This window comes from Mastomys coucha, unplaced genomic scaffold (assembly GCF_008632895.1).
Source record: "Mastomys coucha isolate ucsf_1 unplaced genomic scaffold, UCSF_Mcou_1 pScaffold21, whole genome shotgun sequence".
NCBI classification, from domain to species: domain Eukaryota; kingdom Metazoa; phylum Chordata; class Mammalia; order Rodentia; family Muridae; genus Mastomys; species Mastomys coucha.
Window position 1 is genome coordinate 147,707,198 of NW_022196904.1, and position 22,352 is coordinate 147,729,549.

At 42.6% G+C, this 22,352-nt stretch overlaps 1 protein-coding gene across 4 annotated transcripts in view; it reads left to right on the top strand.

The window, feature by feature from the left end:
• The window catches only part of Gna14 (G protein subunit alpha 14), a 159,553-nt gene that overhangs the window by 20,558 nt on the left and 116,643 nt on the right, over window positions 1-22,352 (top strand). Inside the window, exons 1-2 of one of the 4 annotated variants that reach the window (XM_031389848.1) lie at window positions 17,021-17,220; window positions 18,385-18,508. The exons of 2 other annotated variants lie outside the window; for them this stretch is intronic. The gene's annotated coding sequence lies outside the window, so the exon portion shown is untranslated. Of the gene's footprint in view, window positions 1-17,020; window positions 17,221-18,384; window positions 18,509-22,352 lie in introns of those variants that run through there. One more of the 4 variants, XM_031389850.1, reaches the window with a different exon arrangement.

Consider the following 22,352-nt stretch of genomic DNA (forward strand, 5'->3'; position numbering starts at 1 on the left):
TTCTGGTGGTAACCTTCTGTGATGCCAATTCATCAACCCACAAACCTCTTTCTTAACTAGTCTGGCTAATGGGCACATAGTTCAGAATACATCTTAATATCTCTTCCTCTCCGAAGTCTCTATTGACCCTTCAGTCCAAGTTAAGGCTCCCAGGATATTCATTATAGGACCTTCTATATTATAAAAGCAAAAACAACACACATATACACACACACACACACACACACACACACACACACACACACACACACACACACATGCACACGCACACATGCACACACACACACACACACACACACACTAAAAATAATGGGAGCTGGAGACATGGCTTAGTGGTTAAGAATGCTTTTCAAAGGACTTGAGTTTGGTTCCCAGCCCTCTAGTGGGCTTCACAGGCACCTGCACTCACATGCACATACCCCACTGCCCCCCTCCCCACATATAATTTAAAAAAGCAAAAGCATTTTAGTGTAGGCTCTATTCACTATCTATCTTTCTGCTACATTCAAACTTCTATTGATGAAGGGGCTTTTTACTACCAACAGACTTCTGTGCTTTGTATAATGGCTGGACTCTGTAAATACTTTCAAAGTTTAACAATATGTTGTCATTTGACATTTCTAGTATTGCATAAATGAAAGGATTTTTTGACTCAAAAAAACTGAGAGAGCATGATGAGTTAAAACATCAGGTTAATAGAAGAAGCATAAAATTCATGACTAATTCTCCATTTATACGAATGAAAACTTCTTATGCTCTGGTGCTGCATGACAAACTGATATTCCAAGGGAAGCATTTATTGCTTGCACCATGTTGCCTGAGTGATCACATTTTCTTGATGCATGACTGTGAACACTCTGAATGTGATCTTTCTTTTTAGCATTGAGCATGGCCTAGGGAGAGCGGATGTCATGCAGATATCTACTGCTTCCTCCTCATTCAATACTAAGCTTTTCATCTCGGCATGCCTAGGTAAAGACTACATTTCAAAGCTTTCCTTGAGGTTAGAGGTAGCAGTGTAGCTAAGTTACAGGCACTGGGAGACCAATGGAATCAATGTAGGCAACTTCTGAGTTGCTTCCTTAATAGGAAGTGACTCTTCCCTCCTACAGAAGGATATGGTCCTAGCACTAAGAGCTACAGCAGCTGTTATTACATGAGGATGTAGGGCAGGAAATGAGAAGGCACTGCTCGAAGAGGCCCACGTTTCTGATAACCATGAACTGACCTAATCCCATTAGCCCAGAACCCATGAAAGTTTGGGGTCTTTTGTAATAGCAACTTGCCTGATAGCGTACCTAAAAATACTGTTCATTCAGCTGTCCTCTTAGATTCTCAATACTCAATAATATATCCAGGGATTCTTTCAAAATCACAAGACATTATAAGACAGAAAAACCAACATCTAACATGAACCAGGAAATTCGGGTAATGCTATTGGCTGTGGGCCTCTGATTAGCCCACCCTCCATATCATCATGTACTTGCTGGTTTTCTGAAGTACAGTTTTGAAGGGTTTGAAAGAGTTTCCTAGGAGCAAAGAAACACTTATAGCTACTTGGTTTAATTGAATTTAAAATTGAAAAATATTAAAAACTGACTTTCCCTTAATACCTATTTAGTTTCCTTTAACATTTAGAATTCTTAAAAATCAGTAACTATGGATTTCACTTAATTCCTTGATCACTTTTCAATCTGTATATAATGTAATTAATGCCATTTAATAAATCACTGAATTAGTCAATAGTTATTAAATCGTTTAGGGCATTTGTTAAATTTGTTAACTTTCATTTAAGTGTTTAAGACACTCGCCCATTTTAAGAACTTCTGAATCCCCAATGTTTTTAAAATATTAATTTTAATAAGAAATGGAAATATTTTTTAAAAATGAAAATCTAAGCACTGAAGCGATGCCTGTAGACCTTGCTCTTCTTGAGCCTCTTTGGGGCTTGCAAAATTCAGTCAACCAGAAAGAGATTTAAACAGTGACCCACAAGCTAGGATTGAAGCCCAGACAGGTTTTTAAATCCCAATGCATCCCTTATTTCTTCATCCCACTTTTTATCAGTGTTTGCCTCATTGCTAATCGCCACGTCTGCCCACCATGTCAGAATGTCTTTTTACTTCCTGATTTACACTGATGAGTTTCTCGCTCTAAGTTTCTTCAGCTCTCTTAGGACCACCATTTCTAACTCTTCTGCTGACACTTTAATTAATTTAATTTTACTCTTAGCCCAGGATGTTCTCAGACTTGAAAATTATAGGCATGTGCTGTCACGCCAGGCTGTTAACTTTAAAAGGAAAACAAAATTAGATCTCAGATTCAAGATATACAAGACATAGGTCATTTTTGAGATGCTTGTCTATACAGGTACTATATCACCCTTTTCTCCAAACGCTTAGGAGCAGATTTTTTTTTTTTACATTTTGGGAATACCTCCAGATTTGGAACTACTTGCATATCTGTGGTACTATAACTTGTGGGTAGAAGCCAAGTCTTGACATGAAGGTGCATTTACAGCTCATACTTACTTCATATACAATGGCTGGAGGCAGTCCCATTCTGTACCAGAGTTGTGTGCACTTGGCCTTGGCTGTGACGTCAGCTATGGATCATCCACTAAAGTATTTTGCTTGCCAAAAAGGAGATCAGATCCCCTGGACCTGGAGTTACGGATGTTATAAGCTCCCATGTGGGTGCTGGGATGGAAACCCTAGTCCTCTACAGAGCCTGTGTTCTTAACTGCCATCTCCCCAATCCCCATTTTGATGCAGTTTTGATTTGGGTTTTTTGTTTTAGGAATGGCCATCCTGTATTCTACTTTCACTGTCCTGTGTTTAAACTCTTCTTCAATCCAATGTTCTCTGTATCTATAAGCTTCTTTCCTTTTGTCAGGCTTTTAAAGAATGAATTAAAGAACAAGGGTAAGCCCAGCAATGGAAATCTAAAACCTTATCTGGCTTATCCAAGCCCTTCTCTCCCAGGCTGCACCTCCAGCCCCAAAGCCTTCATCACAAAACACAAGCCTTCTGGAAACTCTACCAGCAGCAAGATTTACATCCAAATGCTCTTCCTTCTACAAGCCAGCTGACTCATTCCTTTCTGGGCCTCCATCTGCCTTGCATGTGTAGACTCAGAGTTGAAGATAGTTCATGCATGAGAAAACTGCTTAAACTTTCCCTGACCACATTTAGATCGCCATTCAATGAGGAAGTCTTTCTCCTCTCCCTCACTTATAGTTTAATTTGTGCCTACATTAGGAGATGAGCAGGTAGAAGGAATGAGGAAGAGACTTTGGTTTATGTGATAGGGCACACTGGAAATGAGAGTAGACACCAAAGACAATAGCTTTTACTACAGTACAGCCCAGGGAGGCTGATTCTGTATGTGCACCCAAGTGTGCGCATGTTTGCACACTTATCTCAAAAGATATTGTGAAATTACCATTCACAAAGTAATTTGAACTTACTGCTGGAATAGTTAATTCCATGGACAATATAATTATAGCTATATACCAACCATAAAATGTCTAAAACTTTATCATCCAGACAGAGTATATATTTTTTTCCGGTTCAAGATTTTTATCTGGAGCATGTGAAACTTGTTTGAAGTCATTTTCTTTGAAGGGAGAATGTTGGCCAGAGCTGAGGTCTTTCTGCCTAAATTATGAGTGGGAAATTCAGAATATGCTGATTATATTCTGAGGGTCCCTGGGGCTGTTAGAGCTATTATTTATAACTCGTATTTCTCCCAGCTTCTGAACATTCCTTTTCTACCTCTGCATCATCTGCTAAATGGACTGCCTTTTCTTTAGTGCCTTTAACTGCCAATCCCCGCAAGAGTTAGGTATCACCTAAGATCTGTGGGTGAGTTGCCAGAACTCTTTGGTAGAAATCCCAGCACGGCTTCTAATTTGCAGTAGTATCTTTGGCAAATCAAGAGATCCAGTTCTCATCAGTAAATTGAGGAGACGAGATTCAGCAGTCTTTATTAAGGTGGTCCTGAGTTTCCATGGTAACTCTCCAGTGCCAACAGAAGCTCATTCAAGGTGGTGCTGACTCCTGCCTTCATCCAGTGCATCAGAGGAAACAGGATTAGGTTGCTGTTTGTGGTGACCAGTGGCAAAACCTCAAGTCCTTCTTCCTGCCTGGCTCACTAAGTGTTTGAATTTCTCCTGGGACACAAGGCTGTACAGGCTCACCACTCTCAGCACATCAGAATAGGTTCACAGGGACAAAAGCGAATCCCTTGTCAGACTAGTAACTTGTGATTTTAGAACTACCCTATCAGCGTAAATGTCTCAAGGATGGAGATGACCTGTCATGATGAGAAATCTTCTGGTCTTCAGATTAAGAGAGCTGAACAAGAACAATGGCACTGAACTTGTATAGTACGTACGGACAAGTGCAGGATCACCTTGTAACACTTTTGTATCTAATAACTCATTCAGTCCTGACAAGTTACTGAGGTTTGGGATACACTTTTTCCATTTTGCTCATGAGAAAAATCAAAGTAAAGGAGGGTTAAGGAGCCAGATACTTAATATGGAGCTGAGTGCCAGGGATTTCTTATCACCCCTTCTCTGGGCTATATGCTTTATTCTTGAAGCATGTCTGAGCACAGACCCCATTTTAACACTCAATATCTCACATGTCTACAGGCTGCCATAGTGAGTGACCTAGGTCTGAAACCTGGAAAACAAGATCACAGTGACAGCTAAAAGTCCCAGTCAGCTCTACCCCTCAGTGCTCTGAGCAGCTGTACACAAACCTTTTTGTGTGGTTACTTACTTAGTTCATTTCTGCTTAAGCAGCACGGAGAATTCTTTCTAAGGTAACAATTTAATGACAAAATGATTCTCTAAGGCATTCTAGTGATGAGATAACGCGTTCATGATAGAGAAAAGGTTTTCAGATGGGGACGATGAATTAGAACCAATTATTTTTTCATGTATCTGGGAGCTCACTGTGGGCTGGGTCCTGTTCTGGTCTCTGAGACACAAGTGTGTGTGCTGTCATGGTGCTTGTGCTTCAGGGTGACAGTGAAAAGATATGCAGAGGGGACTTTTGGGAGGTAGAAGAGCACATACATACATTTCCTCTACTGCTGACAGATCTCAGTTCTGTGCCTGGAAGGAAGTGTAACAAGGTGAGGCATCAGCTTCTGATTGGCATCCCTGGGTTACGTATTAAGAATTGAAGTGGCCTCTTGGTGAAAAGCCATTGACCTGAGTGCCACTTCCTCCTCTAGCTGTTAACTGCGCCGTGGGCCCTAGCCTGGGTATATGCCAGACCTTCCTCTGCTTAGCAAATAGGAAGCAGTATCCTGCCCTAGCAGTTAGCTTCCATGGGGTTGGTCCAGCCATCATTGTGTTCTGATTGGTTAGTGCCCAGACCACAGTATAGACATTGGTAAATCTTTTTGTGTATTACCCATGGGTAACCATGCTGTGTGAAATTAGGAGGACAGATCTTCCCAGACTGCTGCATAGCTTTAAGTCAACTGACACAAGATAAGGTCATCTGAGAGGATGACTTTACTTCTCAATTGAGAAAATTCCTCCATAGAATCATGCTGTAGGAAGCCTGGTAAGGCATTGTCTGTAAGGCATGATAGGGAAAGGCCTAGCCCATTGTGGGTGGTGCCGTCCCTGATCAGGTGGTCCTGGGTTCTAAAAGAAAGCAGGCTGAGCAAGCCACGATTAGCTAGTAAGCAACACCCCACCATGGCCTCTGCATCAGCTTCTGCCTCCAGGTTCCTGCCCTGTTTTAATTCCTGTGCTGACTTCCTTTGATGATCACTAATGATATGGAAGTGTAAGGCACATAAACCTTTTCTTCTTCAACTTGCATTTTAGCCATGGTGTTTCATCACAGCAAGAGAAACTCTAAGACTAAGACACAGACTAGTTGTGAAGTTGGGCAGACTAATCATGTCCTTCAAATTATCCAGCGTGGGGATGTCCTTGGTCTCCTGGGCGAAGATGCTTCCCTTCCCTTGCCATTCTATAAACACATGCACGTCTTCAGTGGCCAGCATCGGGGCTGCCAAGGCTACTTCAGTCTTCTGCCCAGTAAACCAATGCCCTTCAGACTGAGTTTCCTCTCCTGGCTTACAAAGCATTCTTTTTGACTTTCCAGTTGGTTTGGGATGGTTTCTGAAAGGCACTGGGGACTTGTTCTTCTCTCAAAGGTTGATGTTGAGATTAGAGTCCCATAATCCAGTGGCTGGTCACCCTGCTTCTGGTGCCGTGTCTGACACAGCATTGCTATTTTGTTTGTTTTAGCAGCTAAACATTTGTTCTTATTCCCGGGGAAACAGAACTTTCTGTGACTGTGGCTCCTCTTAAAGCCGCTTCCTGCTTCTGTAATTGTCAGCTGGGATTGAGAGCCTCTTTCCCTGGATTTACCCTCTTGGCAATTTTAAGGTGTGCTGCAGAGTTACACTCCCTCCTCCTCCTTGTCCTTCTGTCTTCTCCTTTCACCCATCCTATTCTTCCTGTTTCTCTTTCTCCTCCTTTTCAGACAGGGCCTCATGGAATCTAGGCTAGCCTCAGATAGGGTCTTATGGAATTTAAGCCAGCCTCAGACAGGGTCTCATGGAATCTAGACCAGCTTTAGACAGGGTCTCATGGAGTCTAGGATAGCCTCAGACAGTGTCTCATGGAGTCTAGGCTAGCCTCAAACTCACTATTTAGCTGCATTTGATCTTGAACACCTGATCTTTCCTTCTCCACTCCCAAGTGCTGTGGTTACAGGCATGAGCCCGCATGGCTACCTTGGAATATGATGCAGTCTTGTGATCTACAGATACCATGCCGTCTGGTAGATCTCCAGGACTTGTAAAAATGAAATGCTATTCCCTTTGCCCACAACCTCTCCAGTTCTTCATTTTCCTAGCCTGTGGCAACCATCATCTGGTTAAAGCTCTGTGAGTTTGAACTATCCTAACTTCCACACCAAACAGTAAATGTTTTTCTGTGCCTGGCTTATTTCAGGGATGTATAGCTTCTTCTTTTAAAACTACGTTTATTTTTAGTTTGCCTGGGTGCATGCTTTAGCGGCATGTATCTCTGTGTGCCACATGTATGCCTAGTGCCCTCTGAGTCGGAAGAAACTGCCAGATACCCTGGAATTGGAGTTAGGAACAGCTGTGAGCTACCACATGAGTGCTAGGAATCACACCTGGCCCTTTGTAAAAACAACACATGCTCGTAACCACTGGGCCATCTCCAAGACCCCAGGTTCCTATGTTGAGATGGTTTGTTTTGTAGTTCTGGGAACTGAAGCCAGGCTCACGAGCATCTTGTTGTACCACTGGACTACAGTCTCAGCTAGTACTCTTTAAAAATGAATAAAAACAAACAAACAAACAAACAAAACAAAGAAACAGAGTCTCACTGTGCAGCTCTAGTTGGCCCTTGACTTGCTTTGTGGACCAGATTGGCGTCAAACTCACAGAGATCCACCTGCTTCTGCCTCCCGAGTGCTGGGATTATAAGAGTGGACCAATATGCGCAGCCTCCACTAAAAAATTGTTTGAGAATAATTCTTGCTAAGTTTCTCAACTGACCTTGAACTCTGTAGCTTACATGATTGTCCACCTGCCTCAGTGTCCCTAGTAACTAGGATCACAGGTCTGGACCACCAAGTCTTGTTGATACTGTTTAAATTATGCCTTGCTTGTGGATCTTAGTGTTTGCATGGTTGTGGGCAACTGATACTTAGAAGCTGCTGGTTTATAAGAGTGTTCACAAAGGTACAAGAGTGTAGAAAGGCAAATGTTATTGGGATTATTCAGAATAGCTAGGTGTGGCAGGCTTAAAAACATTATTCATACCCACCACACACACACACACACACACACACACACACACACACACACCCCATGCCTACCATTTTCACTACCTCGCTTGGATGTTTTCTTATTTTCTGGAGATCATGTGAAGAAAAAAATGGCTAGAAAGGGAGCAACAGAAATGCAGAAGATGTGTAGCCACATTCGGAAGCCTCTGCTTCCCACCTTCATGGCTCTCATTGGGTGGCAATGCTCATGCTTCTGAGGTCCTGTAAGTAAAATCTATACTAATTGTTTCCTCTAGGGATTTTCTCTTTGGGGATGTTGGTATAACAACAACAGTACATATTTCTCAAGAGTAAAAGATGCTGGTCTTGTAAGGATTTCAGTAGTTGCCAGCACCCATGTCATTGGGTGTCTCACACGTAACACGATTAACAACTTACTGCCCACTGTTAAAGATCCCATCTTCCTAAGCTCAGAGTCCCTCTTGTGTACACAGGCATCTGGTTGCTCTAGTCTTTGCCAGAGCCTGTCCATGGGAACTTAGGGCAGGAAACTGATACAAATCTGTTGATGCCCAGCACTACTTCTTGTGCAAATGTGACATGGAACAACCCTTTGTTTTGGATCCTAAGATCTCATGGCTTCTACTATCATATGTGCTAAGTGTGCTGAGTTAAACCCTGAGCCTTCTCTCCAGCCCCTCCAAGTGTGTTTTAAAGCACACACTTCCCACCTACCTAATCTTTCTCCTTTCTATCTGACTCTACATTATTAATGGCCAAGTTTGGGAAAAAATCATTCTTGGAATACAAGAGAGAAGAAAAAAACTTAAGGAGGAAGCTAGAATGTTGTTCCTCAAGCAAGAAGGGGAAGATTGGAAAGTCAATTTCTACCACGTGTGGCTGACAGGAAAGCAAACCAGAATTTGTGCTACTTTGCCTGTCCCTTCCTAGGCTGGAGCCCAGGCTTTGCGCATCTCCGAAGTTTTAGTCGACACTTTCACTTTTCATCTGCTCTAGTGGAGAAGTATCGAGGTAGCGCTCTGCTTAGCTGTCTGCCTTGATTGGACATATAGACACTGACCTTAACGAATACATGGGGTTTTTTTAGTGTTAGATTTGTGAGTATAAAGAAGTATATCATGGGATGAATGTTTATAACCCTCCCGAAGTTCATATGGTGAAATCCTAAACATTATTGTGATGGTATCTGGAATCTGAGCCATCTCATGGGACCTTCTGGAGGCCAACAGTGTTCCATACAGCCACAAGGAGAGAGCTCTGATATCCAGGGGTCTCACAAGAGATGCCAGAAGTTTTACTTGCCCATTGTTCACCCTATGAGGATGACAGCAAGGTGGCAGAATGGCTACCTGCAAGCCAGAAAGTAGGACCGTTTGACAACTAACACTGCTAACACTGGAGGCAGATCTTAGTCTCCATAGGTGTCAGAATTATGAGAAAGATATTTCTGTTGTCTAAGCCAACTGCTTGGTGTTTTTGTTAGGTCATCCCTACTCATTAACCAGGAGACATCTTGGTACCGAGAGAACTGCTGTAAGAAATAACTTAAAGATATGGAATTGGCTTTGAAACTGGATTAATGGGTAGGTCGGGGAAAGCTTACTTGTATACTAGAAGTGACATCAGGGATGACTTTGGTGTGGCAAAAAAAAAAAAAAAAAAAAAAAAAAAAAAAAAAAAAAAAAAAAGATGCAAAGGAGAAAAAAAAATGAATCTTAGAGAGAAACCCACCATCATCACAGAAATACATCACTAGCCACAGGCAAATGGTAGAAATAAGGATGGCAGTGGTTAGTTATTCTGGTGAGATGTCAGGTGGAAACAGGGAACAGGCTACTGGAGTCTGGATGAATGGTGACCTCGGTAGAGAAGCAAAGGATTTCACCGACTTATGTCCATCTTCTAGTGTTTTGTAACCAGGCAGAATCTGTAACCAATGAAGCTGATATTTAGCAGAGAAAACTGATATTTCACTGTGGAGGTTTCTAGGCAGTAGTTGAAGGAATGGCTGGGTTCCTCTTGACTTCTCATAGGAAACTGGAAAGCAGAGAAATTGACTGAAGAAGGTATTTCTAAGGAAAACCAAACCATGAACTGTGATGGTCCTGAAAAGACCATCCAGGGTGTGGTTGGACGGGATTTGCCCAGGAGATCCTCCTGGTTGTGAACTACATACTCAATTGGATATCTCAGCAGAAGCCAGGAATAGAAATATTGTTGTTCTAGAATAAATACTGCCATCTAATATCAAAGGAAACAGGAAAAAACAGGGCAGGGTAAAGGAAGGACAGGGGACTTCTGGGCCTCCACGGGGCAGGAGAAGGGGGGCTGTTTGACTGTGAACGTATTTTGTCCTTCAAGAAAAGAGAAAGGCAACTTCAAAGGCAACGTGGAGATCATCAGGGCTGCCACTCTGGTCACAGGCCTAGGGTACAAGGGCAGTTTCCCGAGGCAGCCATTTCTGCAGGACACTGTGATGTTCCTCACCAGTGCCGACCTGTACTGTGGAGCTGCTTTCCCAGAGAACTACACGATCAGACTCATCTGTCAGCCTAGTGGGTCTCAGAGCAGAAGTCAGGCCTGGTATCTTCATCTTTGGAGTCCACAGTCTCATTCCAATGTCATCCACATCAGGTGTGTGTAAGAGACTCAAGAACTGTTCTCAGCATTCCCAACTGCAAACCCATGGCAGGAGGCAAGTTCTAGACTCCCAAAGTACAGTGGTGGGACAGGCATAGGATAGGTCCTTATTCCCACCTCCAAAGAGGAAGGCAGGGAAAACCAAGCGATGGCACATAGCAGCAAGTCCAAAGCCTTACATGGCAAGAGTACATGGCCTTGAGAAACTTCTTGCTTGGTGTAGCACTCTGCCTTCTGAGCCCAGTGTTAACCCCATCATCACAGCTTTGTGGGAATCCTACCATGGGAGGCTCTGCGATTTCTACCCTCTTTCCATCCGAGAAGGGCAGTTTGGGAAGACCTACACTACAGTCAGCTACTATAGTTTCTATCCATACTGGCATCTCATCTATAGTCAATCTAGTGTGGTTTCATATATAGTAGCTTGGCAATTCTCTGCTTCTGGCTCATGGTATTTCCAAGGCTCACCGAACATTACTTATTCAGGATTCCTAAATGTGTCTTTGCAGTTTCTCATCAACTCATTTGACCTCTCTCTCTCTTTCTGTCTTTGTGTATGTATATGTGTGTGTGCATGTGTGTGCATGTGTGCTTACCCATGTGTGTATTCTTGGAGGCCAGAGGTTGACAGTGAGTATCTTCCTTTATCACAAACCTTATGTTTTTGAGTCTCTTACTGAACCCTACAAGTAATCATTTCAATTACATAGACTGGTTAGTGAGTCCTCCAGGATATGCTGTCTCCACACTCCCAGCCCCTGGGTATGGATACCCAAGGATATGTACTGCCACACAAACACTCTTAAAAGAAAACATTTATTTATTTGTTTATTTACTTACTTACTTATTTATTTATGTAATATGGATGGCTGTTTAGCCAGCATATATATCTGTACACTACCTCCATGTCTGTCTGGTGTCTTTGGAGATCAGAGAGAGTGATTGATACTCTGGGACTGGTGTTACAGATGATTGTGAGCAACCAGGTGGATCCTGGGAATTGAAGCTGGATCCTCCAGAAAAGCAGTTAGTGCTCTGAACTGCCAAGCCATCTCGCCAGTCCCCACACCTGGTTTTTATGTGGATCCTGGGGTCTGAACTCAGGTCCTAGTACTTGTGTAGAAAGCACTTTGCCCATCAAGCCATCTCTTCAGTCCTGATATCTCTTCTTACTCTAATTTGCTGACAATCTGTCTTCTTGTATTGAAATTTCAGAGATTCCCAAACCACCCCATGTAAAGCAATTCTTTTCCAGAAATAAAAGATGGTTTCACCAGCTTGGGCGCTGACAAAATACCACATACTAATGTAACCCCCCTGGTTTGAGACCTGCCTCTGATAGCCACACCTCTCTGCCCATCTCCTGCTATTTGCCATGCCTCCAACCGGGTTCTAGTTACATTTGAAAGCTCCACCCCCACAGAGTAACAAGGAAGTCCCTGATTGGACTATCACACGGATGTATTTTGGGAGGAGTGGTTTATGCCCCAGGTATTTTACCTGTTGGGGGAAACAAAGGGGATTCATTAAATTCAAGATGGCTAAACAGTAAAGTCTGCTGTCTAATTTTTACCCTTCCATGCGTGGGTAGGTATTTCTGTGGCCACTCTCTTCTATCTCTTCCTATCTATTTCTAACTCCTATTTCCAGAAGAACCCTTTCTTTAAGGTTGGCGCAGGCGGCCAACATACTAACCATTTTAAACAATAGGCATTAATTTCTGTCTCTGAGGTCAAGGTGCCAATATGGTTGGGTTCTGGGAACTTTCTCATTTTGCCTTGTATGACTGCTTTTTTTCTGGTACTCTGGTGTAGGAGAGAAAGCCCTGTTGTCTCAGCCTCCTCTGAGGGTACTAGTCCCACTACTGGGGCTCCAACCTCATTACCTCAAATAACCTAAAAGGTATACACTGTGGGTTCAAGCTCCAGTTTAGGAATTTATAGAGAGGAAAAAAGCATTCAGTGCAAATCAGAAGACTTAGAGATGGTCAAGATGTTGACCTTCACAGTGTATTTTATATCTGCCAATGGCTTCCTCATGAACTCCAGTTCATTAAACCCATTTATTGCAACTAACTTACTGACAGCATACATGAGCCAGTTCTCTTTGGGAGAACTCAGTGAGTTTGTCCATATGAGTGGGACAGCACCGACACAGATCCCAGCTGTGATATCGCTTTCACTTGCTTTTTTTTTTTTTGAGACAGGGTTTCTCTGTATAGCTCTGGCTGTCGTGGTGGCTTTCATTCGCTTTGATAGTGGCTCTTTGCCTTCTGAAAAGAATAGATTAAACATACTAACAAAGAAAGAACCCAAGAGAGTCAGATTGTGGCTTTGCATAACTGTAGGATAATACTCATTAACTAGTTCCTCTAAAAATAACAACCAAGTTAATGGGTTTATGGGGAGAAACGTGCTTGCCTAGATGCAGCCACTTAAAAGACAAGAGAGATTTAATAAGAATGAGGTCAATTAGCCTATTCACTAGAAAGTTACCTTCTCAAAAACCTTTTCTATAAGATAGCTCTTAAAAGAGAAACCAATAATCTTGAATCGCTTGTGGATTTCCCCCCAAAGCTATTACACAGGGGGCTCCCAGGTCAAGGCCTTGCCAGGACAGAACAGTTGCCTTCCTTTCTGAGAATAATAAAACGGGTACAGTGTTTCTGTTTCGTTTCAGTCTGCCAGGGAGGAATGCAGCTCTTCTTGCCCTAGTAAACATTTCCATTGTTTGAATTGTTCCTCCCCATTAACAGGAAGAGGAGATGGCTCTCAGCAGAGTGTATTATACTTATCAAGAACTGTTCTTTGCCAGAAGATAATCTTCTGACTATAGAATACCAGTTATCTAGTATCTAGTCTGACTTTATAGTGGAAAAACACTCTCTCTCTCTCTCTCTCTTTCTCTCCCTCTCTCTCTCTCTCTCCTTTCCTTTTTTTTTTGTAGTAGAAGTTGAAAAAAACATGGTCATCACATATTTTATTATAGAAAGTGGAGGTAGCCGAGGCTAATTAAAGAATAAAAATGTCAATCAGAGCACTTTGGCTTCCAGTTTAGTATGGTAGCCCATACTGTTGGTCGTCTTTTTAAATGGACTGGAACTTTTAAAATCATTTTCAGCCATGATAAATGACAAAGAATCAAAAACAAAGGCTTAGTGTAGCATTTAGGCAACTGCTCTCCCTTGAGTCTTCTCCATGTTCACCCAGAGGGTGAGGATGGTGTGTGAAAACATGAGACTGCCACGTTGACCTGTGGTTTTGGACGCAGAGGAGTGTTGCAAATATTTTGATTAAAGCATTCCTTATAGAGTAAAGGGGAGTGAGGGGGAAACCCTGGACACTTGAGTATGGACTAGCGATGGTTCGAATACGTATGATCCTCAAAGATGCTCAAGATGTTGACCTTCACAGTGTATTTTATATCTGCCAATGGCTTCCTCATGAACTTGGCCTCTGGTTGGTGGAACTGTTTGGGAAGGATCAGGAGGTGTGACATTATTGGAGGAGGTGTGTCACTAGGAGTGAGGTCTGAGGTTTCAAAAGCCCAAGCCATTCCCAGTTAGCTCTTTCTGACTTTTTCTTGTATCTCAAGATATAAACTCTCAGCTACTGTTCAGGTGCCATGCATGTCCCTCACCATATGGCCACGGTTTCTAGCCCTCTGAAACCATAAGCCCAGATAAACTGCTTCTCCTCTAAGTTGCTTTAGTCATGGTATCTTATTACAGCAATAGAAATCTAACGAAGACAGGGCTCTAGCAATACCGTCTCAGTAGTAAAAAGATCGGAAGGTTTATATTTACAAAATTAACATCTATTTAATTATTGGATAAAATATCTATCCCATATTGAAAATAATGTTTCATATGGTTTACAGTGAGTCCTAGGGAGTCTAGACATTTTTGTGGTTTTATGTCCAATGGCACGTTGTTGATCTTTAGCTGCTCTTCTCAGTATAAGAACCCAAACTCAGACTAATCCTCAGACTCTCCTTGCTTCCCCTAGCTGGTTGGAACCTGGGCCTCTTTTCTGATAGCCCAAATAGGTGTGGTTTGAGTTCTGCTTTAATGGATGTTAGACATTTGCAGTCATTAGACCTAAGCATCTCATGCCCCACCTCTTCCCCATTCTAATTCACACACACACACACACACACACACACACACACACACACACACAATGTAATAATCAAGAAGCAGGGAAATGCTTTGAAGTAGCAGGTGTTGTCTGGCTTTAATATAATCAGGCTTTTTCTTGAACAATGACTATAATTCATCCATGCAATGTTATCTATGGGAGGCTGACGTGTGGAGCTCTGTAGGCCACACTTGGACAATCTTGTATTTGTTGGTAACCTAACAAGACAGGATGTTTGCACTACTTTATAGAAGGTTATAGAGTTGAAAAACTATCATCTAAGACATGCAACCTACTGGTAAGTTAAGTGGTAGTTCAAATATGTTCAGAATAAGTTACATAATTTCCCCCAAACTGTGCAAATGCAAGGTGTAGGGTTTTGAATATAAACTAAGAATTTAAAGATGAGACAGCAGAGAATTTGAAAGAAAAAGAAAAAGGGGTTCATGTGAGAAATGATGTTTTCCTGTGAGTTCAGGGCAGAAAAAGGAGAGCAGACCAAACAGATCCAGTGCTATAAACTAGCTTTCTCCTGGGAGTGCTTGAATAACACTAAGAAGCTAGAGAAGTACCCACACGGTACTGTTTTTGTGTCTCTTACACTGCTTCATAAAAATTTCCCTGTCTGTCTTCCTTATGGACTGCCATTCATTGAGAGCAGATGTAGTACCACTCCTGTTTCTATCCCAGCTTATGCTTTATTATTTATAAGTAAATAGGAGAGAGAGAGAAAAGAGAATACCTGGGAGACAGGTTTAAGGGCAGAGAGGAATGATAGGGTAGAGAAAGAATGGGCACTAAAGATGTTTGGAAAAGCCGTGTGGAAACCTACTATGTCACAAGATTCCTAAACATATATGCATATATGTGCAGTGTGTGTGTGTATGTGTGTATAGGAATTTGGGGATATTTATTCATATAAATGAGTTTAGTTGGTCTTATCCTACATAGGAGATAATGCTTCTTCCAAAAGTCATGGCTTGACAAATAAAAAGCCTAGTATCAACTGTAGCATAACTTTCACATGAGTTGTTGGTCAGAAGTGTCCTGAAGAACCACAAAATAATATACATTATTGCCATTGTTCCTGGTTGCCCACAGAGACTTGATGATAAGACCCTGTTTTTGAAGAAACTACATACATTGGTCACAGGACAGAAAAAACAAATTAATGTTGACCAGGAAGATGGAGAGCTTTCACAGGACCAGAAACTGATGTAGGCTAGTGAAAAAAGTCATCAATGGTCTTACCCAGCTGAGAGCTCTGGCTCAACAAGATATGCCCATTGATGTAATAGTGGCACAAATGTTATGGGAGCAACCAACTGCTTTCTGATTGGATTTAAATCCCACTCTATAACCCTAGCAAAGACTCCTAGTAATGGGGGACATGGTGCCTCAACCATCCATCTTCTATAACTAGGCAAGGCCACAAGTAGAGGGATTGTGACATCAACCCAGCCACAAAACTTCAACCTACAGTTTATCCTGCCTGCAGAGTGTTCTGGTATTGGAGCTAGCGGAATTGCCATCAAAGATACCAGAGAGACTTCATCCAGCAACTGATGGCAGCAGATGCAGAGTCCCAGAGCCAAACATAAGTTAGAGATTGGGGAGTCCTGTGGAGGAGAGGGAGGAAGGATCTGAAGAACCAGAGGGGCCAGGGACACATCACAAGAGCATGACCAAAGAATCGACTGACTAGGACTCACAGAGACTTGCAGAGATCAGGGAGCCTTTAGGAGTCTGACCTAGGTCCTCTACATGTTTGCTGTGGCTGATGAGCTTGGTGTTCTTGTGGGAATCCTAACAGAGGGAGCAGGGTCTGTCTCTGACTCCTTTGCTTATTTATGGGATCCTTTTCCTTCTACTGGGTGGTTGTGTCCAGCCTTGATGTGATGCTATGTGCCTGGTCTTGCTGTAGCTTGTTATGCCATGTTTGTTTGATATCCCTGGGAGGAGGAGAGGAGAGAAAGGGTGGTGAGGAGAGACTTGGGGGAGAGAAAGGAGGGGAAGCTGTGGTTAAGATGTAGTATGAGAAAAGATTTTTTTAAGTCCACTCTATAGGAGTGAACACATGTCTAGCACTAAAAATCCGGCCAAGAACCCATGGTTGGGGAACATAGGCCCCAGGGATAAATAAATATGTTACTGCTATTTTGCTAAATTGATGCAATATCCAGCTGCCTCCTAAATTTACATCTCTATACCTATAACTTTGTGTAGCTCCCAAACCTCATCAGATAAGTTTCCTTGTGCAATGGCTAGAGGTTAACTCAGAAAGTCACATGTAGTCAAAGTGTGGAGAATAAGTGCTGTGTGACACTGAGGTACCCAGGGGACATTTACATCACCGTGCTCAGGGACCATCACAGAAGAGGGTGTGGAAAGATGGTGAGACAGAAGTCAGGGAGGTCTGGAGTGGTAGCATGTCTTCTAAAAATGGGAGGAAGGCTGCTCTTGTGAATTCACAGAACCTGTGTTGTCCTGCCTGAGACCAGTCCAAGCTATTCAACATTCTAACATGGACAGGAGAAGGAGTCAGGACACCCCCAACTGAGGAAGCAGGGTCAGTTGATGGCTTCTAGGAGAAGGGAAGTTGATTTTCCTTAAAGGTACGTGTCTTTGTTAGGGTTCCTATTGGTGTGAGCAAATACGATGGCCAAAGAAATTTGAGAAGGAAAGGGTCTATTCAGCTTAGACTTCTACATCACAGTTCATCATCAAAGGAAGTCAGGACAGTAACTTGAGTGGGGTCAGGGACCCACAGGAGCCATTGGAGAGTGCTGCTTGCTCCTTATGGCTTGATCAGCCTGCTTTTTTACAGAATCCAGGAAGTCAGCCCAGGACTGGCACCACCCAAAATGGGCTGAACCCTCCACCATCAATCATTAGTTAAGAAAATGCTCTACTACCTTACCTATAGCCGAATCTTATAGAGGTGTTTTCTCAAGGGAGGCTCCCTCCTCTGATGACTCTAGCTGTGTTAAGCTGACCTAAAACTAGCCAGTACAGGTATGACTGTGGTAAATTGACTGTGGATGTAGTTTATGGGAAGCACAGATTGGAAGTGATGAATTATTTAAAGACAAAACAACAGGACACAAAGTTGTGGGTGAAGGGAGGTGAGGGATGATATGGGAGTAGTTAGGGGAAGGATTAAGAGGAAAATATGATAAAAAATATATTGTATGAAATTCTCAAAGAATTAATACAGCTATACATAGTAAAGTAAGTAAATAGGAGCTCAGGCAGTAAATAAATGAATCACTGTTTTGAAAGAACTGCTCAGGGAGACTTAGCACTGACCACAGGCCTTCTCGCAGAAAGGGGGGGCTTCTAGATGCTCCTCACTAGGGGGCTGATCAAAGCACACACAGGAGAAGATGGAAACCTCTCAGGTCCTTGTCCACAGCCTAGGTGTGTTCTGCATTCTATCTGTAGTTAAAGCAGGAATGGCTCAGAATACACAAGAGTGGCTTATCCGAGATTTTTTTGCTTCTTCCTTGAGTTTCCTAAGCAACAGACCTCTCCATATACACTTCAGGAAAAATATGACCCTCTGGATTTGAGGCACATTCATATCTTATATTTCTCAGAGTGCTGTTGATGGGAGGCAGATGGAGCTCAGTAACAGTGCTTGCTTTTCATGATTGGGGGCTTGGGTTCAAGCACCTAAAGTAGGAAAAGAAAAGAAGGAGGGAAAGAGAGAAGGAGAGAGGGAGAGATGGAGGGGGTTTATAGGTTGATTGATTAAAAATTATTATCTGGGTACTTAGGAGAACCCAACATCAACTTTGAAGACTATGACTGGATTGGGGAGACCGATGCCTAACGTGATAAAGATCTTCCTGAGAGTTCAGAAACCACAGATTCGTTACTCTCAGTCTTCACAGGTTCTGTGTGAGTGTGATCTAAACTAAGGACTAGGTTTTATCTGAAATGCCCCCTCTTTCCTAATTAGGGGGAAACAAGGGCTGCTCAATGTGGTGCAAACTCAGAGTGGTTCCAACCCATGTTCACCCTTCTAGACAGTAATTCTTTGATTAAACCTGCAAAAAAGTACCAGATTTATATGGTGTGACTAAATGGGCTAGGGAATCTGTCAGCCAGGTCTTAGCATTGACTGAGGTTTCTGTGTCTTGAATTAAAACCCCTGTGATAGAAAATTTTATTAGAGACAGAATTTTCTCATACTATCTTCTATTCCTTTCTACTTGGGAAGGAATTCTAGCAAGAAGAGAACCAAAGATGGAGGAGGAAGACCAATATTTTAAAATTTGATAAGGAAGACAAGGGAACATGAGCTTGACATTCAGGATCTATATGGTAGTTTACAACCATTTGTAACTCTAGTTCCAGGGGATCTGATGTCCTTTTCTGGCCCCATGGACACCAGACATATGTAACACACATACATACATGCAAGCAAGACAGTTATACACATGAAATAAAAAAATACAGTTGTTTATTTTTCCCTAAAGCAGCGTTAGAGAAAAGATCTTGAGGGAGAAGGTTTCTTAGTATGACCAAGCTTCATGCTGCTTGTTCTGTATATCTCACAAAGTTGTATCTTTAGAGTTATACTTCTTCCATTTGAGGCTACTGAGTTACAGCCATTTCTGCTCAATTTGCCTGTCAGTTCTCCAGAGACGTCATGCTCTGAGACTAATGCTGTATCCTTGGAGAGACTTGAGATCTAGACACAGATCGGTCCTCAGAGCAGTTCCGGTGGGTGGAATATCAGCCTGTGAAATCCTGTTCATCAGGAGCAAGCCACTAAAGACCAGCACACCCACCAGGACTGAAGTTCAAGAACTGAAATAAGATGGGGAGAGACTGAGGGCAGCCTTATCTCTTTCTAGTCCTTTCCCCTGAGATTAGCTGAGGAAGCCTGCCCCAGCATGCACTTCATCCAGGAGAAGCCCTTGGCCTAGGACGCTGGAGGAGGAGAGCTATAAGAGAGCAGCAGCACTGTATGATGAAAGGAAGCCTTTATGATTTCTTACTTAGGTCTCTATTCTAATCCTTGGCAAAGTAGCCCAAATCCAGCTAGACATCTTCGCTTACTCTAAACCACCACTCTCCTTCGAGGAGGGTTCATAATCATAATCAGCTTTTTTTAAAAAAAAAATACAGTTTAATTTTAGTCTTCAGGAAAATCACATTCCTATATTAACCCCAGCACTTATGTTTGTATTTGGTGCAATGAACGGCATTCATTTAGTGACGCTGGCGTTGATGAGCTGACACATAGCTGGCTTTCAGAGAGGAGCATGTCAAATCCAGGAGGACGTAGAGTCCTGTTGCATTTTAAGTCCAAAAACACTTGTGATGCCAGGCATTTTTATATTCAGTACATTTGGCAAGGTATTCATGGACTGGAGGCATGCTGAGCAGAGAGCAGCTTCCTCCCTGGGGTGGGAGGGAGCCTGGGTGGGCACTTTCCATTTTCTCTGTTCTGGGGGATAAACATAGCTCCATGCTTGGACAATATTCTAAACGACTCATATCTTGTTTTTCTTTTTAAAAAAAAAATAGATGAAGCCATGAAGAGGCTCTTGTCTTGTGGACATACCCTTACAGCCCCCAGTGCGACTTCCCTAGCTCTCTTGTCCAAATGGTAGCATTTGAGTTTTGCCGCAGTAAAATTCATTTCCTGTTTCTGCTGGGGCCCAGACTTAACGCTATCACATTCACATGCCTGTGAGTGATAGTTTGGGTTTCTTGAGATCAGCAGGCAGCAAGAGGGAAATGAGAATAGCTGTGTTTTATTATCACACCATCAGTATTTAGCTTTGGGAACAACGGTCCGGAAGGGCGTGGTCTGATGGGTTGGATATAGACAGAGGACTTGAGCCAGAATCCCACTACTAGTGCATACTTGTAAGACCTCAAGGTCAGGGGAATTAAATAGCCACTGTTCTCATCTTCAGCAAGGTGCATGTCTTGTGCTTGTTCAGCACAGATCACACGGAATGCCTGGAAGAGTAGTTGTCATCATTAAACTGAAACAGAGCTGGGAGCAAGCACTGGAGGTGTTTGTAATGGATTCGTCCTCTGTGCCCACAGTTACTGCAGCCCATTTGGAGTCCAGAAGTGTAATCCACTCACATTACCCCATCAAATCCTTCACAAGACACGCCAAAGAATAAGTCTAGGCATTCATTTATCAAACATTCATCAAGCATCAGCTATGGGCTGCTAGGCCATGTCACATGGTATTAGTGATGCAAATATAAAGATGTTCCAACAATAGGCAACAGTAGAATGGGGCTGGGTACCCAGCAACACAGCCATACAAAGCCTGATGCGAAGAGCTCTGATGGTCTGCAGACAGGCAGAGGGTTTTCTGCAAGATGTGAAGCTTGAGCAGGGCACTGAAGGATAGTGGGAATCTTGGGGAATGGTATTCAGACAAATCAAGGCCTCAGGGAAGGCTTAGTTTAGAAATCCATGCTTATACATGAAGTGATGGTCACTTCTTTCTCTGTTCCAAAAAGTTCACAGGGTCCTTATTCTTTGATTTTTTTTTTAAGATTTATTTATTTATGTGAGTATACTGTAGCTATCTTTAGACACACAAGAAGAGGGCATCAGATCTTACAGATGGTTGTGAGCCACCATGTGGTGGCTGGGAATTGAATTCAGGATGTCTGGAAGAGCAGTCAGTGCACTTAACCCCTGAGCCATCTCTCATGCCCAGGGTTCTTATTCTTACAAAACACAGATATATCTCTGCTTTTCAAAATGAGAGTTCTTTGCTTGGACTGAACACCACCCTCCCAAGCACATCATTCACTAGAAGTTTCAGCAAACACAACAGGGCCAAGATCAAGTTCAATGCAGTCCACCCTGAGAAAATTGCAAACTCCATCATGTCCCAACAGGGGCTTCTTATTAGAGCTCATGGGGCCTGTGTCTGTTGTAGATGTCAGTCAAACTATTACGTTTTCAAATTGTTATGGGATCCACTTTAACCTTGAGAGGCTGGGGTGGGGTGGGTAGTCCCTTTAGCACAGCTGGCTAGCTGAATGCTATGATGTCAGCCATCCCAAGTTCTTCTGAGCCTGAAAGAAATGAAATTTGGTGTGAGAGATACACTATGACTTGATTTAGTAATTATACTCTTTAGGAATGGCTGGAGAGTGGAGCAGAAGGGCAGTTGTGGAAACTTACCTTCTTCTTGCTGCATTTGTGGCCTTTGTGTGGTTATGACCAAATACCAAGCACTGTAAGGGAGGACAGATTTATCTGTGCTCCTGGTTTCTGAGGATCTCAATCTTCCTGAAGAGGATGGTGAGGAGGAACATCCCAGCCCATGGTTGTGGTAATGTGAGGCTGAGCAGATTATTGTGGACCAGGAAGTAGAAACAGTGCACTTGGGATCAGGAGTCTGGCATAACCATGAAAGCCCTTACCAAAATAGTGCCACCATCATGGGAATAAACATGAAAAACATGACCCTGTGGGGAACATTTCAGATTCAAATCATCTCTATCTCTATCTCTATCTATCTCTATCTCTATCTCTATCTCTATCTCTATCTCTATCTCTATCTCTATCTCTATCTCTATCTCTATCTCTATCTATCTCTCTCTCTACCTCTATCTATCTATCTATCTATCTATCTATCTATCTATCTAAAACATAATTTATACATACATCATATACATATACATATATCATGTACTTGTAGTTTACTTAGTCTGTGTAATTCTGTAGCCTTAACCCTCTCACTAACCAC